This window comes from Hemibagrus wyckioides, linkage group LG07, assembly GCF_019097595.1.
Source record: "Hemibagrus wyckioides isolate EC202008001 linkage group LG07, SWU_Hwy_1.0, whole genome shotgun sequence".
Classification (NCBI taxonomy): Eukaryota; Metazoa; Chordata; class Actinopteri; order Siluriformes; family Bagridae; genus Hemibagrus; species Hemibagrus wyckioides.
The window spans coordinates 414,802-416,240 of record NC_080716.1 but is presented as its reverse complement, the minus strand read 5'-3'; the positions used below and the strand labels follow the sequence as shown (position 1 = coordinate 416,240).

The following is a 1,439-nucleotide window of genomic DNA, read 5'->3' as shown; positions in this document are numbered from 1 at the left end:
CGCAGGTGTGGCACCCACGACCAAATGTCCACAGAGACCGCAACAATTCCGTAGCGGTGCGCCATAACTCAACGCGTTTAAACAAGCCTGTTCCCAAAGCAACTGGAGCCCATCCCACATGCATTAGCAGTCTGTTTCCTTAACCTCTTGGCATCCTAGGTCACCCACATGACCTTACACCTCAGTGCACCTGGCACTTGCACTCCATTGCCCAAACCTCTTGGCCACCACTTCTTATGTCGATTTTTTATTCTTGGTTGAATTGTTGTTTTGTTGGTAGCTCGTAACCATGGTAAGGGCACGACTGATGCGGCTCACACACGCGGAAACCGTGATTTGCGTACCGTTCTGTGGTTGTTTGGACTTGCTGTTTGAAAAAGCAAGGTGTGAAACGGAGCAGCCAGCGTTGACACCAGTTGCCGAAACCTGGGAGCTATTTCAGCACCTGGGTCTGGGGGCTACCATGTGAGCTCGTTTTTTTTTTTTGCAGCCAGGTAGCCAGCTAATGGCAACTCTTAAGCACATTTGCAGAAGGCACAGGAGCCAACACCCCTGTAAAGCCTTTGGGGTGCCAGAGCCCACAACCACTGCCTTGAAAAGGCTCAGCTGGCAGCGGTGGGATTTGAACCCACACCTCCGAAAAGACTGGAGCCTAAATCCAGCACCTTAGACCACTCGGCCACGCTACCCGAGGGCTCAGTACTTATAGACCTCTGTGGAGAGCACACTGACATACTGTCTGGGTGTGTGGTACGCAGGCTGCACAGATGAGGACAGACAAACTGTGCAGAGGGTGAAAAACAGCTCAAAAAATCATCGGCTGCCCTCTGCCCTCCTTGGATGACCCGGAGGTCCCGCAGCCTCAGCAAAATCAAGGCCATCACAGGAGACTCCTCACATCCTGCTCATCACTTGTTTGACCTGTTGCCATCTGGGAGGCGCTTCAGGTCAACAAAGTCTCACACCACCAGACTTACAAACAGCTTCTTCCCCTGGGCCATTCGGACTGCAAACAATCACTGAACACACACACACACATTCTACCTAATAAAATGTGCAATTCTACTGTGCACTTTAATCTGTCTGTGAATTGAGTACAAGTTATAACTTAATATTGGCTTTGCACAAATTAGATTTCAAGCAAATATATAATTGGGAACATTTTGTTGCAGCTTTATGAATGTTCTGCTTATATTACAGTAGCCCTTTAAAAAAGGGTACAAGTATGCATATGTATGAAAGGAGAGTCCATAACCTGAGGTACTGAGATATTGAGAAGGGTTCAGTAAATTAATTCTATTTTTACATATGTTTCTTTATTGACATGCACAACCAATTATTACAACATTATTACAACAATACTAATTCTAACAAAGTCCTGAATATGTACAATATGGCTATATTTCTGGACACCTAACCATCACACCAGTATGTGGGCA

At 46.6% G+C, this 1,439-nt stretch overlaps 1 non-coding gene across 1 annotated transcript; it reads right to left on the bottom strand.

Annotated features, from left to right (window-relative positions):
* Positions 1 to 607: 607 nt before the first annotated feature.
* trnal-uag (transfer RNA leucine (anticodon UAG)) lies at positions 608 to 689 on the bottom strand. Its single transcript has one exon. It is a non-coding gene; the product is annotated as a tRNA-Leu (tRNA).
* Positions 690 to 1,439: the final 750 nt, after the last annotated feature.